The sequence below is a fragment of the Sarcophilus harrisii genome, chromosome 5, assembly GCF_902635505.1.
Source record: "Sarcophilus harrisii chromosome 5, mSarHar1.11, whole genome shotgun sequence".
In the NCBI taxonomy this organism is placed as follows: domain Eukaryota; kingdom Metazoa; phylum Chordata; class Mammalia; order Dasyuromorphia; family Dasyuridae; genus Sarcophilus; species Sarcophilus harrisii.
In genome coordinates, this window is record NC_045430.1 from 160,327,925 (window position 1) to 160,344,609 (window position 16,685).

Genomic DNA, 16,685 nt, shown 5'->3' on the forward strand with positions numbered 1-16,685 from the left:
AGCAAAGATTATAGCAATTGTAGTCCATGGTATTTATTTTCAGTCAAACCAAAGTTACATATAATTCTGCCTCTGCTTATACGGGATATTAACACTAACAATACACTCCCTTCAGAAGACTTGCACAGGCCAAATTGTTGGAATGCTGGTTTTCTTGACAACTCCAAACCCCAAAAAAATATGATAATGCGTTATGGTGTAGTTGAAAATAGCATAGTCAGATGTTTGCTTAAAACCTAGAAACTTTACGTGTTGCTTTTCATGTGCTGTGCCAAGTCTTGATAATACTTTCTCCCCCAACCAAGGGACCTCATAACCTGATTATGGTTATTGCTTTACAAACAGTTTTTGACAGAAGGTGGCTGCTAGAGCTTAACATATGTACCAGTTCCATGTGATGGGGCCGGTTCTTGCAAACTAAGCTCATCATTTATTCTTTGCTGGAATCAGCAAATAGACTTAAAGAGATACACAGTCATCTATCACGCCAAATAAAAGGACATAACGGCTTTCAAAAGGGTTTTCCCACTTACCCAAAAGGCTTTCTGAAAGCTTCTACCTCTGCAAAAAAAAAAAAGAAAAAAAAGGAAAAAAAAAGAAAAAGAAAAAAAAGAAATTAGAACAATTATGGCAGATTGCATGAAATGTGAGAACGTCACAGTAACTGCTACTTTTCATTATGTTTGTCTTTGGGTCATGATCAACAAAAGGGTTACAGTTTCAAAAGAGAGATTGGGATTGTAAAAAAAAAAAAAAAAAAAAAAAAGATGGTTTTCAGGCATCTAGAAGTCTAATGTAAGGATTATCTGAAAAAGAAAATGGGTCTCTCCAGTACACGTTGACAAGATAATGATGGACTGGATGAAGGTAAACGTGGTAACTGTCCCATCAAGAAGGTGGCCTAAGACTACAATGCTAAAGTATGCATACCTCAGTTACAAAACTTTTGAAAGGAAGTCTCAGCCACAGAATGCATATACCTGTAGAGTTTTGCATGGGTTTTATATAAATACAATTTAAAAGAAAATAGCTGCTTGCACATTATACCAGAAAAACCTCCAAAACTGCAATTGCTTTGAAAATAGATTTTAGGTTTTTTGGAGTTTTCTGAGATGCTTGGTCTGTATTTTGATAATTGTGCATATTATGTAAAAATGTTGGTGGACCCATAAATGACCAGACTTTTTCTAAGAAAAATGTTGCTTTAATGCATTTCATGAATTTTTAATCTTATATCATTGCTTGCTAGTAATAGCAAATCTGCTTTTCTGCATCTGCTTTGCGTAGCTATTGTAAGGCTTTGAACTAATGTATGTATTTATTGCTTGAACTTCTGTGCATACCTTATAAAGCATAATGTCTGACAATTTAAATGGCTCATGTATTCTTGCTTCTATCATAAGCTGATGATGGGGACTATGATCTTTTGTATACAGCAAATTTTAACTGTAGCACAAACATCTGTTTATGTATTGGTGAAATATACCTGTTTTATTTATCTTTTTGAGGTAAACTAATTTTTGATACTTTTCATTACTGTGTACTATGTTCATACCTTGAATTCTCTGACGTTAGAAGTCATGGTTGAGAATTGTAACAGCTGTTATATCCGTTCTGTATTCATGGCTTTCACTGCTGAATAAAATAAAGGACCAAACCTAGGATTTGAAAGAAAACTGTCTACCTCTAACACCAGGGAGTTATCAGATTTTATTTTACATAGTTTTAGTCTACAAAGACACAATTGCTTAAACCTAGTGGGCTTAAGGCTTATATTCTGTGTGGTTGGATTCATGGCGAAATTGTACTGTTTGAAAATCAATTAAAATTTCATGTGAATGTTACAAGTATTTGGTAGAATTACCACTAACTGGGTTTTCGGTTGATAACTCAGATATGGAGACACTATCATCAGCATTCTGTGTGCTTAACTTCATAAGAATGCATTTCTCTTTGTGATTAGGGACTCAAGAACAGTCAGAATAGGGCTACAGAACTACACTTTAAAATAAACCATCCTGGACTTTAATGTCCCTTGGCAGATTCAGTCACAAAATCCAACAGTCTGTTTTCTAAAGTTCCTCCAGTCATCCGACATTCACATTTCGGAGAATTTACTTTAGGCTTTAGACCATATACACCAATATTAACATGCATTTGGACATTCTAGGTTTCTAAATACCATAAAGCTATTAGGAGCAACATGGTTTGCCCTTGTTATTTCACTAGTTCAAGTCAGTGTGAAAGGTCTTTGTCCATACAATTTGGCAAATCTTACTGAGCAAAAAGGATGTACATTTTACTATAGAATTAATGTATGAACAGTGTGTTACTGCTGTTGGTTGTAAAAAATGTATATGAAACATTTCATTCATTTGCTTACATTTCTGAAGTATAAATAAAAAGTCTAATTCTTTTTGACCCATTTATAACCCCTAGGATTTTATTCTTTCGAAGAACATTCTTCCACACCAAAAGCCCAAATCATAAATTGGTGGATAAATGGCACACGATTTGCTAAAGATCCTTTCCTTGGGATTTGGGGATGCATAAAGTTCAGTTTTAACCTGTGCTACTTTTCAAATATACTTCATTAAAAGCTGTCCCAGAGCCCCAAATTTGCCCTCCCCGTGTAAAGTTCCTGTGAATTCGTTTTAAGTAGAATGTGACATTGCAAATATGGAATCGTAAAAGTGCAAGTGTCTTTCTTACTCTTTTAATCTCTCCTTTTCCCCTCCCATTGTCATTTTTCCTGCCCTCAAACGTCATATTATTCCATGATCCCTGGCAAAAATAAGCATTCATGCCTTTTTTGGGAAACTTCTAAGTTCAAAGGTACCTGATATCAATGAAGGCAAGCACATATGCCAATGAGACCTATAAGATCTATGCTAACAATTAAAAATGCTATATGAGATACATGGTACCTCTACCACCTCTACCTCCTCTCCCTCCCCCCCCCAAAGAAAAAGGCAATTTAGGGCTATTGAAGTAGTAAAGTTTGGCTCACTCTTTTTTAAAAAAAGTTTTTTGAGTTTACTTTTTTTTTTTTAATTAAAGCTTTTTATTTTTGAAACATATGCATGGATAATTTTTTTCAATACTGACCCTTACAAAACCTTTTGTTCCAAATTTCTCACCACCCTCTCCCCTAGATGGCAAGTAATCTATATTAAACATGTTAAAATATATGTTAAATACAGTATATGTATACAAATTTATACAACTATCTTGCTGCACAAGAAAAATCAGATCAAAAAGAAAAAAAAATGAGAAAGAAAACAAAATTCAAGCAAACAACGAAAAGGGAAAATGTGATCCACACTCAGTTCCCACAATCCTCTTCTCTGGGTGTAGAGGACTCTTCATCACAGGATCATTGGAACTGGCCTCAATCATCTCATTGTTGAAAAGAGAGTTTGGCTCACTCTTTAGCTTCTTTCTATATTCCTAAATTTGTTGTAAAGGAAATTAGAAAGAAAATAGGAAGATTGAGTACATTTTTTACATATCTTAAAATTTTCTGCCATCATGTTGAGAAAAAATCTAAAAAACTTTCTACTGAATTTTAAAGCATTATGAGAAAAATATAAAACTTAAAATAGTCTGTCTTGAACATCAGAAATCCTTTCATTCCCCAAACTACTGATTAGTACAAACTGTAACAATACCAACTTGTATACCACAGTTGTATTTTCATTCATTAAAGGCTTTTTAATATGATGAATACAGTGCTTAAATGTCTTGCCTTTAAAGTGAAACTGCACATCAGAGGATAAAATTAATAAATAGAATCAAAATCAGAAACCATTTTTCAACCTTTATTAATAACATTGTTTGACTAGATGGATTATTTTGTGATTACGAAATATTCAAGTTGGAAACCAGACTGAAAGTACTTGGCCACTAAACCATTTTTAATTATACAAAGTAAAACTTTTATCTGGCTTAGTAATAAAAAAAAAAAAAAATACTCGAAAGTCTAACAACTTTTTTTAAAAGAAACTGAACAAATGGTAGATCAAATTCTACTTAATCCCCCAAGCAAAAGCATCTTTTCCTAGCAATTGAGCAAGTGGTAGTTTCAAATATTTTACAAGATGGTCCATAAAAGAAGCATTCTGACATATATTTTCAGAAGGAGTTTAGTTATATAGCACATTTCTGTGTTTTCCAAAATTTTTTCAAGAGATTTAAAGATACAGTATCACATAAAGGAAAGTAAACACAATTTACAAAGAGAAGGCCCAAGTTCAAATCTTAGTTCTTGTCTCTTACCTAAATCTCTCTAACTTGAGACAATTTACTTAATAAGCTTTCTGGGCCTGGAATTCCTTGTCTACAAAGTAGAGAGGGGTAATTAAATAACTTAAGTGTCCAGGTCCTAAAACCTATTAAATTCTGAAAAATCTTTACTATCAGAAAAAAAAAATCATTGCACCAGAAATGTGAAACTTGAAAGGTGGAAGGACATACACCACCAGTGCTGGGCCTAATTTCACCTGTTTTGCTCATTCACTGCCAACAAAAATTAAAAGGATGCCATAATAACTTTGAACCAGAGAGGTAACATCTGTATTGTAATGAGAAAAATGGAAGATTGGAAATTAAATAGATTATTTGCACAAAGTTGTTATTCAAAATTAATTGCCCTGAATAGAAATATTATTTGGAAGCAGTCACCATATTCCCAAACTGCATAACCAAATTTTGTTTCTGCCTGTCCATAGTTTGTTGCAATACATACTTACTTGAAAGTCCGTACATTTCCATTCCTGATTGTTTGCATGATACCTTACAAAAAATAGTCTAAGTTCTCTATCAAGCTTCAGATGGCTCTTGCCAAGATACTTAGACTACCCAAACATTTGGCCTCCATCCCACCTAGACATTAGACTAAGCTAGACAAAGCTCTTTCAGCTATACAATGAAAATTCTCCTACCACTTGGACCTCATCATGATAGCACCTGTACCTGTGTCTCTTCCTACCAGATGGGAATAATTACATAGAGCTACTTCTCTGGGAGGATATAAAGATTAATTAGAACACTGAGATTACCACCAATAAAAATGTTAATCACTGTTGCATTTCATTTTCATCTGGCAAAATCAGGCAAGCTCTGATTCCTAATGCTAAATGTGATAAACTACCAAAATTCATGATACTACGGCCAGAAATGGCCCTCTGCATATCAGTAAGACTTATGTCTTAAATCTTATCGCTTTGTTGTTGGTTCTTTTCCTCCCTGAAATGGCAGAAAAGAAGAGGCACACAGAAAGATTTATATAGAGAGAATGAATATATAGAGTAAGCGTTGAAAACAAGCTCTGAGTTCAAGTTCTGATCTGAGACATAGTAAGTATTTATTCATGAACCTCTCTGCACCATGGGGGATTAAGATTGTAAACTACAGTTGTATACATTGTAGAATGCCAAATATTCATTTAATGAGGTTAAAAAGTCTATAAAGTGATCACTCAAAATGTAAGAGAAAAAGATAAATAGGAGCAAGAGGAAACACAATCATGGTTAGTTATTAAAGATGATCTTGCCTCTTCCAAATCATTATATCCACATGCAGCCTGTGCAGAACTTTCTACATATTACTTGTTTGGGGAGCCCTCATACACATCCATGATTGCCAGAGATCATGCCTTGTAGAATTTAATGTTGATGATACAACAAGAATTGGAAAAGGACTTCTCTGTGAATCTGCCCAAGACTCCCCATTCTGTTTACTCTCTCAATTTAGTCCAATAAACATTTCAGTACTTACACAGTCTCAGGTACTCAGAGAAGGCATTTGGGGAGAAGTACAGGGAGGAACATGCCATACACATCAAATATATAAAAATAGGTATCCATTGGATAGGGTGATGGGAATGGAGTCAGGAAGCCCTGAGTTCTAATTCAAACTCAGATCCTCAATTTCCATATAACCCTAGACAAATCACACAAGCTGTCTTGTCTCAGTTCCTCAACTGTAAAGTGGTGACATTAATAGCACCTACTCCATAAAATTGTTATAAGAATCAAATGAGATAATATTTTTTATAGTTTTTCACATAGTGCTCACATATCATAAATAGGTGCTTCATAAATGTTTGCTTCCTTCTTCCTAAAGTAAAGTAACTTCAAGAAGTGCAAAGAACTTATAACAGGGGACAAGAGGGAGATTAGGAAAAGTCTTCTTTAAGAGGAGAAACATGAGCTATATTTTTGCTTTTTGAGGAAATAAAGTGATTTTTAAGTGATATCATTTATTTCCATAGCATATTCATTTCCAAATATATTTTTTCTTTGCTCCTTTAATGCACCAAGCCTTCACTTGTACTAAAGATTAAGAAATTTAAAATTTAAAAAAAAAAAAACTGTTGCAAAACTATTCATTAATCAAGTGATGACATGTACAGTATCCCACAGCCATAATCCCCCAAACTTTTCGAAGAGACGTAGTTTCTGTAGTGCTGAACTTGGTTATTATCAATACAGCCTTGTAATAAATTCATTATTATTGGTCCTTCTCAGGCCACAAGCTGTTATTAAGACAGGCACAGTAGTTAAGCATATCAGCAAAGAACAAGCCCTCCAAGAGCTGATATTCTAATAGAAAAAGACAATACACAAAAAGAAACACAAAGGAGTGAGAATGGAGGCAGTCAAATCCAGAAAGTCAAGCCAACTATGGGAAGAAGAGGTAAGGAAGGTCAGCCACCCTAGACCACCCACCAAAATGGGAGACTGAGAAGAGATTCACAATACTGTAAAGGAAGCAATAACAAAAAAACACGCCAAAGAAAAAGAAGAGCCAAAAAAAAAAAAAAAATGGCTGATGAGGTTTTACAAATAGTTGAGGAAAAAAAGAAAGAGAAAAGGAAAAGGAAAGTGAAATGAATGAACAAACCTGAACCATGGCACCAGTTCTATATATCTCTAAGTAACTGCTAGATATAATCATTGGATCCATCAATTCTTCCCATACTAATGTAGTAAAAAGGTTTCAAAACTTTGTAGGTTGTTGATAAAATATGACATGACAGAATAATTAACTATAAACACAAAGGGCTGTATGTGAAAAGGGCAGAAGCCTTGGACCTTGTCCATAAGTGGTCTTTCATATGTGGCCTTTCAATAATATCTTTAAAATAAGAGGCAGAAACTTTATCTCTAAGTTTTGGTAACAACTTATATATTCATTGCTCAAATTATTCCCAGTATCCTTCCCTAAACAAGTCAATGACCTTGAAAATATTTTCTAAGTACAGAAATGGTACTGAAGATCAGTCTCCCAGTAATGATCACAAACTACTGTAGTATATAATCTGTTTCAAAAATGAAATTTGTCAAAAATTCATTTTGGCAAATGTGACCCAAAGCTACCTCACAAATCTTCCCATGATGAATTTGGTAAAGTAAGAAAACATGCAAGCCTTGACTACATGGACATTACTCTAGTGGAAACTGCATTGTCCTAGGTTTAAATCCTGATTTTGCTCCTGACAATTAACCTCTTCCAATGCTATTTCCTTCATTTGTAAAAGAATCAACTATCCTGCCTCTAAGTTCCCTCCCAAATCTAAATCTTATATAATCCCATGATCCTAGATCTTCTCAAAAGTCCTTCTCTACTTTAAGTTACAGCATAATAGCTTCATAGATTTAAAGGTAGAAAGATCTTTAAAGGCCCCAGTTTATCTTCCTAATTTTCAATGAATGTTGTTGAAACATTTAACCCTACAAAGCATTGTTTTAAAATACTCTACATAATTGCATATATTTTCTCTGTTTCTAAGTTAGTACATATTAATATGGAAATAGATAATAATCATAATGATTTTCCTTTGTAATACCACATATTTTATTTTATTTAAGACATTATTTTAAGAAGAGGTTCATAGATTTAACCTAAGCAAAGGGTTCTATCATATGATAAAAGATATATTTACATCCATATCCTTATCATGAGATAAGCAGATCAAAGATGCAAAAAAAAAATCTTTTTATAGTTTATAACTAAACAAAAGACAGAGAAAAAGAAACTATTCTGAATACATAAAATTTAAAAGATCTGCATGAACAAAGCCAATGCAGTTAAAATTAGAAAGGTTAACTGAGGGGAAAAAAAAAAAAAAAACTTTGCAGTACATTTCTTTGAAAAAGGTTATCTCATCAAAGATATAAGGAATTGATTCAAATTTATAACAAAAATTATCCTCTTACATATAAATAATTAGGCACATGAACAAGTCATGTTCAGAGGGAATAATCCACCCTCTTCCAAAACAACAAATTAAACAACTCTAAATTGTTTAAACTAAAACAACATTAAAACAAAAATTAAAACTAAGAATGAACTACAAATTAAAACAATTTCCTCCCACCCATCAGAAAAGCAAAGATACCAAAAATGGAAATTGTTGGAGGGGCTTCAGGAAAACAAGCTGTTGGAAATATGAATCATTCTGGTCAGGCTGAAAAGCAAGTTGGGCTTCTTACCAAAAAGTCACTTAAATGTGCACTTTCTGACTCACTGATACCACGACTAGATCTATCTTTCAAAGAGAGCAAAGAAAAAAAAAATATGTTCACAAATATTTGTGATTCTGGAGAACAATTTATATAACAATCTTATAAAGATAAGCAATTTTGAAAGACTTAAGAACTTTTGATTAATGCCATGACTAACCATGATTTCAGAGGGTTAGTAATGCCTCCTTAAGGTACAGAATAAAATATATTTTTTGCTTGATCATTAGTTACAAGAGTTTTGCTGTTTTTCTTTTTCCCCAAAAGAGTAGAGGCAAAAGATAAGGTAGAAGAGAGATAAGCAAGGGTGACAGCTAAAGAAAAAAAGGGAAGAAAATAATAATAATTAAAAATTTTATTAAAATGCAAGAAAAGTACAGAAGGAAACAATAATAAGCAGTGCAGCTTTCAAAGTTATATTTTGAATTTATTTTGGGAAGAAGGAAATAAATATTTATTATATTTATTTATATCATTAATATATTGTATATATTATGTGATTATTGTATAATTAATAATATAGTAAGTAATTTATTATATTAATTAATGTGCCAGGAACTGTATTAAATGCCTTACAAATATCTTATTTGATCCTAACAGCAATCCTGGAAGCTGCATGCTATTACCTCTTTTTATTCAGATGAGTAAACTGAGGCACAAAGAAATTAAATGGTTTGTCCAGAATCATATATGTTCTTAAGCATGTGAAGTCAGATTTCAACTCGGGTCTTCCCTAAAGTCCAAGTGTCTTAGCCACTCTGTCTCCTGGATCCCTCTAGGTATTTATTATATACGTGAAAGGTAGCTTGTAGGAAATAGAGATTCAGTTTCATGTGTAATTCTTTTGTTTTACTTTGTGTATGGAAATGCTCATTTTATTCGATGTTTATTAAGCTCAAAAATAAAAATAAAAAAGCTTTGGAGGAAAGATGAAAACACGATTTATAGAAGCAAAATGTTTTTGAAGTAGCCGGCTATCTATATAGGATTCAAGCATGTTACCTGCAGAAACTGTAATATTTACAATTTCACAGTGTCTTAGAAATTCCATGACCATCTGTTTTGTGGCCACCAAAAATCAAAATGTTATAGTGTTTTCATCCATTTTGATGAGAAATATAACTTTAAAATAGTGCTTCCAAATTTGTATTATGAGCAATGATATGACCAACACGTGTTTGTCACGCTAGACCCTAGCTAGCCTTGCTTATCACTAAATCAGGGATCTGTTATTTGAACTGGAGTACTCACAGAAAGAATTGTATTTTAAAGAATATGGCTTCCATTCAATATAAAAGAAAATGTTCAAATTACTTAACATAAAGTTGACATCTCACATGTAGAAATGTTTCCGTGTCATTTCAAGAATCGCTTATTTCTCACCATTGCTATAACTTTCAGGACCAAAGTGCCTCTCCTAGAACTCTCTCCAAACAATATTGTTTCTCCCTATTAGAATGTAAATTCCATTGGGTCAAGGAATTATTTTTCTTCTTTCATTTGTATCTTTAGTGTTTGGCACATGAGTGTCTGATAAATGATTTTTCATTCATTCAATCACTCGTAACTATTTATTTACCACTTTCTCCCTCAATACTCTGATCCTTGTTGGATGCTTTTAGTGTTCAGAAGTACAATTAACGTTTTTTAATCAATTGGCTAGCTTTTTCTTGTAAAAAAAACTGTTCTGATGAGAAAGGTTGAAAAGCAAAACAAAACACAGTGCAAATCATTTCTATACTAATATTCTCTCTCAATTTCCTTTAGTTGTTCAAAATGAAGAACAAAAGCATTGCGAACTAAGGCTTTTAGCTGAAATATAATTGCTTACGCATCCAAATACATTAGCCAGGTTTGCAACAAGCGATTAGGCAGTCAATTGTGTTGAAAATGCTCTTGCTCACTCAGAGAAGTGACCACACCCACCCCCAGGCTCACCCCAGCCTTCCCCTTCTCTCCTAGTTCAGTTAGCATCACTTGCTCCATGGTTCCCACTTGTTGGGAACAGTAGAGCATCACTGGGGTACAAATATTACTCAGGCAATATCTTTAATAATTTCCTTCCTATCCCAAAATACTTTTCCTCTCTGGCTTTCTGTGGTGAAGCTAGAGCTTTGCTGTGGAAGAAAGAGACAGTTATGTGTCTACGTATCACCAATCTAAGTGAAAAAATTCTTGTCAAACTGCTATATTAGAAAACCATTTGCATCTTTAGTTTCTGTTTCTTCATTAGTAAAATGAAAGGGGTTGGATTAGAGCAAGTTGCAAAGACTGTAAAAAAAAAAAAAAAAATTCTTAATTCCTGAACTAAGGAACTAAAAAACAAGCAGCCATCTAGTTTTGGCCTATGATTTGGTGTCTCCGGGACTTCTCTAAGTCTCTTTCAGCTCAAAAAAATCATATATGATCCTATGAGATTAAATGAAAAGGGGAAAAAACGTGGTTTGTCAGAGTTTTCACTTTCCATGAACTATGTTGATGAATTGTGGATAGCACTTTAGTTACCTAAAATTCCCTTTCAGAATAAGGTGGGATAACCCACTTCTCAGGATTGCAGGAATACAAGTCTGGCAAGAGAAGGCTTTTAGTTCTTCAGAAAATAAAATATGACATCAACCTTCCTTTTAAATCTTTAAGTTGAACTGTCATTAGCCTTATGGCTTGGAGTTTAAATAACCTCATCTTTCTGATCCACAAAAGAAAGAGCCTTGAGTATCATGACTAATTCTGGCTAATAACACTAGTTATTCATTCATTCACTTACATTCATTCATTTACAAGAGTAACACATAGAATGTATCCTGAGTTAAAATGCTGGCTAGTTAAGCATAATGACAACCCAGGGAAGAGTCAAAAGAGCTCCATTTTCTTTTACCTAAGTAGTTATGTGGGGATCATCACCAAACACAAAGCAAAAATTACTCTTTCATCTCTCTTTTTCTCCTAAACGCCATTAAAGGGGCAAACAACAAGATTGATTCAATTTACTAACCAGTTCTCTATAGGCCATGGAAAGATTGACTATGGGTAGTCAACATGGCTCTCTGAGCCATGACCACTGACTGCTGCTACTTGCCTACTAAATGCTTTAAATGACTTTTTTTTCATAACCAGCATATTTTAAGATTAAATGATCTTTGGTTCCATATTGTCTTTAATCTAACTTCACTGATTCCCTTCCTACCTCAACCACCTTTTGTGTGGGCAGTACAGCTTTACTCTCGGTAATGAGCCCCTCAGCTCCATACCAGACCTTTTGAAGAGGGCTCACTTTTCATCATACAAAAGCATGAACTCACACATGTTCCAACCTTCCTTTGTTCCCTTCAGGCTCCCATACTCATTGAGTTGCCTATTTTTTTTCAGGTGAGATTCAAGGTATCAGACCTTAAAAGCCTTCTATTGGGAATAGAGAGGGGGAAAGCAGAGAAAAGGGGAGAGGAGGAAGCAGAGAGGGGATCCGGGTTATATCAGTGAGCCCCTCTTTACTGGCATTGCCCTCACAGCAGCTAGGGAGCTCAGAGACTCTAAGCCTTCCTATTTCAAACTTCACAGGTCTAAAAGATTGAACATTTGCTGTGAAGGGCCTTCATCTTTGGAATTCTCTGCCCAAGTCTCTACCTACATGGTCCATCTCACTACTAAAGTTGGTTCCCGAGTTAAGAAGATCCAGTAATATGGCTGATTTATTTCCCACATTCATGGCCACTGAGGCACAGTAAAGGCTGGAGTGTTGCTAAATGTGTGCAGGAGTTGGGCACATCTTTATAAATTCAAGAGCAAATAACATTCAGTCCAAGACAGGAGGGGACACGACTCCAATCTCTCCTCTTCTGTTGCCTGTGACTTGCTTTAACGCAATCTCAAAGCTATCTGTTCATTTGGTTCCATTTGTTTTCTGTCAAATTAACCTGCCTGCCCTCATCCTTCCTCTGCCTGATTGTTTTTACTTTGGGTTTCACTGTATCTTGATAGCTAATGATTGAAAAATTATAAATACAAATAAAGGAGGATGCCCCATATGCTTACGAAGTCTGCAGCTATTCCCAGCTCAGATGGACTGCAGTCAGCTGAAAATGAGATGAGTTATTAGGGATCCAGCAGGGGCGCAGAGCAAAGAGTATTTCGGTCAAAAGTGACTGTTGAAACAAAAGAAAATAACCCCATCCCAAATGCTCTGGGCTGAATCAGCCTTCCTGGGGTCTTATTCTGGTTCAGAGATAGCTCTGTCCTTGAAGTACTCTCTGTTGAGTGACACTAGTCCATGGTATCAAGTAGTGTTTAAAATACCCAGATTAAAAGACTTAGGCATTTAATGTTACAGCTCCAACAGGTATATAAACGAAAATGAACTTGCAAATTTCATTGAAGCTTTTTGCTCTAACCCGTGCCAGTCCCTAATATCAATGGTTTCTCCAGTCCTGACAAAGACTTTCACTGTCTCTTACCAAGTTCCCTTTCACACTTGGCATGATGCCAGTCCAGCAGGGAAAGGTGACTTTAGTGGGACTATCACTCTTGTAGGTGCATAGGTTAACATCCTTCTTGGGCAATGATTGGACTAATATTCTGTTCTTTGTTCGAAGCTCTAAAGGATTAACGTATGAGACATGATACTTGAACTGATGTTATTCCTGTCCTAAAAGCATTAGCTCCTTTTCCCTTCCTGGTGAAAGAGGTGAGAGGATATGACTCTTGTCTCAGAACTGCCCAAGAAAGTGCTTTTATCAAATTTCAGTTGGATAATGTACTGATGGTTCATTTAAAAGAGATAGTCTGGTTCTGTTAGCTCAATAGCATAGAGAATTGATTTTATCCCCATTTAGGCTAGTTAATGTCACTGTGTTCCTATAGTCACAGACTGTAATAGTACACCCAACCGGTCTTTCATAAATGACCATGGGCAAGACAGTCAGGGTGCCTTATCTACCCATCACCAGCCATAGGTTCCAGGGGCAGAATGTTCATATATGTGCCCGAGGCATGCTATGTCTTGCATATAAATTATTAGCAACTAAAATTACATTCTTGAACTTTTGATTGCCATAAAATAATTAGATTAATAGGTATTTGGATTTATTCCCTATGACCACTATATATATATATATATATATATATTTTTATTTTTTTATTTTTTTTTAGAACTATTCTATTCCAAATTAATAGAAAGTGAAGACCAAGAATTAAATAGTATAGTCAGGGATGGATTAGGCCAGAAAGAAACACTCTTAAAATTGTACCTGTTACAATCAGTGAATTTGGTTTAAACAAATACAAAAAGAGCCATTCTGATAGTAAATAAAACAATTCTTTGTTTTCAGGACAGGGAAAAGGATAAAGTGTCTGGCAGAGATTCCATGCAAAGTAAACACTGCTTCAAGAATACCAGAAAGAGATTGTCTATTTAGATAGTATGCACACTGTGTACTTAAGGAAAACTTCACAATACATCCCCCTCAATAGAATAGGGTGGGGAAGTGTGAATATGCGTCATATGACATTTGCATACAAAGAAAGTACAAGATTTGGTTTAAATTCCACCTCTGACACTCACTAGTGGCCCTAACAAATCCTTTAACATTGCCTTACCTCAGTTTCCTCATCTATCAAACAAGAAGGCTGAACTCAATGGCCATTAAAATAACTTCTAGCTTTAAATCTCTGATTCTTCCAAGTGCTTTTAAGATTTACAAAACATTTTAAATATATTATCTCATTTTATCCTCAAGGTTCAAAGAAATTGTGACTGATCCCAGGTGATACAAATAATTAGTATGTCAAAGTCTAATTTTCTTGTTACTCTAAGTACACTATTCTTCAATCAAGGTTTCTACTGATATGAACACAATCTGATTCATAGTAAGAATAGATTACATTTAAGGAGAATTTTAAGTGCATGATCTCATTTGCTCTTCACAACAATCCTGAGCTTCACAAGCATTATTAACCCTATTTTATTGATTAAAAAACTGAAGTTCATATGCTGAAAGAGCTATCAAACTGTACATACCCTTTGATCCAACATTGTTTCTACAGAGCTTGTATCCCAAAGAGATCTTAAAGGAGGGAAAGGGACCCACATGTGCAAAAATGTTTGTGGCAGCCCTTTTGTAGTGGCAAGAAACTGGAAACTGAGTGGATGTCCATGAGTTTGGGAATGGTTGAATAAATTATGGTGTATGAATGTTAAGGAATATTATTGTTCTTTAAGAAACGATCAGCAGGATGACTTCAGAAAGGCCTGACGAGACTTATATGAACTGATGCTAAGTGAAATGAGCGGAACTAAGAGAACATAGTACACAGTAACAATGAGATCATGTGATGAACATGTCTGACAGATGTAACTCTTATCAATAACGAGATGATTCAGGTTAATTCCAATAAACTTGTTATGGAAAGAATTATCTGCACCCAGAGAGAGGACTGTGGGGATTAAATGTGGATCACAACATAATATTTTCACCTTTTTTATTGTTTGCTTGCATTTTATTTTCTTTCTCATTTTTTCTCTTTTTGATCTGATTTTTCTTGTGCAGCATAATAAATGTGGAAATATGTATAGAAGAATTGCACATGCTTAACATATATGGATTGCTTACTATCTAGGGGAGGGAGTAGAGAGAAGAGAGGGAGAAAATTTTGGAACACAAAAGTTTTGCAAAGTCAATGTTGAAAACTATCTTTATGTATATTTTGAAAATAATACTAATTTATGTATATTTTGAAAATAAAAAGCTATTTAAATATTAGACTTTCTATAAAATAGATAAATAAACTAGTATTTAAACTACTAGTATTAAATACTAGTATTTAAACTACTAAACTAATATAAACTAGTTATAAAGACTAATTCTATTTAAAAAAAAAAAAAAACAAGTTCAGAGATTGTCCCTATTTATACAACTACCTCTTCATAGTACCAGCCTCCCAAGATTGTTATAAAGATCAAATGAAATAATAATTATAAAGCATTTAGCATAGTGTCTGTCACACAGTGTTTATAAAAATGTTAATCAATTTTATCATTATTATTATTCTTATTATAAAAGATAGGCTATTATTATATTATATCATATCATATTATATTATATTATATATATTATTATTATTATTATTATTATATTATTATAAAAGATAGATATTATATACAAAGATAGGATTTGAAACCTGATACATGACCAAGATCAGAACTTTTCCCACTATTTCATGATGATGTCAGTAAATTATCAACTGACATAAAATGCTGTAAAGCTAGTATCATCATAGCCCCTATTTGGGGTATTTGTTCTTCAAATAGTTAAATTACATTCAGCAAATGATGTATCATGTGGAGGAATTAGCAATTCAGTGTAATTCAATTCAACTAATATTTATTAAGTATCTACAATGTGTAAGACCTTGGAACAGTTGCAAAGATATGATCTTTTATCTTATAGATGAACCACATCATGGAAACCAAGGTCATTTATATCCTTGGGTACCATTTTTCTGGGTATACTTCATTGTATCTCAGGGGTACAGGAAGACAGGGAAGGAAATAAATGGCAACAGATAATTAAAAGAAGCATGAGACATTAGAGTGTGTTTGCAGTAAAGCTTAAGGAACTTAATATTAATGTTTAGAAATTATAAATTCCATTAAGCCTTTGGAATATCTGGAAGATGGAAAAAATATGGCATCCTAGTAGTAAACCATTTCAATGTTACGCACAAGCATATCCAACCAGTAACTAGGAATATACTATAGGAACTAAAAGTTGTTATAGAAAAAAAATTTTTGCTATATATGACTTTTTTTCTAGGATCTATCATGAATAGAATAGAGACTTTAAATATAAAGTACCCAAGGAATGTCTCGGCAAGAATCCAGAGGTTTAAAGTTCCACTTTACCACTACCACCAATCTTCTTCCATTTGGAGACAGAAAGGACATGTCCAGATCAGGTAAGTGCCACTGGATGCTTATTGCCTGTCCTTTCTATGTTAGAGCAAAGTAAGCCTCCTTGTGTGAAAAATGTTCAATGACTTAAATGTTTTTTTTTCTGTACCTACATAAAACCAAAACTAACAGAGTGCCAGGTCTCCATCACTACAGCAGGAGTAAAATATTCAACTGATATGTACAGGGAATCCCTTGAGTTGATTCAGCTAAGC